Here is a 248-nt window from a genome sequence, read left to right on the forward strand (position 1 = left end):
TATGACTTTTGTTCATCAAGTCATTTATTCTCCCTGCCACTGAATACTAACATTTAACCCTGAGACCCCCTGGCAGCAGACACAGAGCCTGACCCACAGTGGACTCTTGCTGTCTATATATTTTTTGAGACGGAGTCTCACTCTGTCTCCCGGGCTGGAATGCAGAGGTGTGATCTCTGCCCAGCCTCCCAAGTAGCTGGGATTACAGGTGTGCACCACCACACCTGGCTATTTTTTGTATTTTTAGT

Source organism: Mandrillus leucophaeus, unplaced genomic scaffold (genome assembly GCF_000951045.1).
Source record: "Mandrillus leucophaeus isolate KB7577 unplaced genomic scaffold, Mleu.le_1.0 Scaffold961, whole genome shotgun sequence".
Lineage (NCBI taxonomy): Eukaryota > Metazoa > Chordata > Mammalia > Primates > Cercopithecidae > Mandrillus > Mandrillus leucophaeus.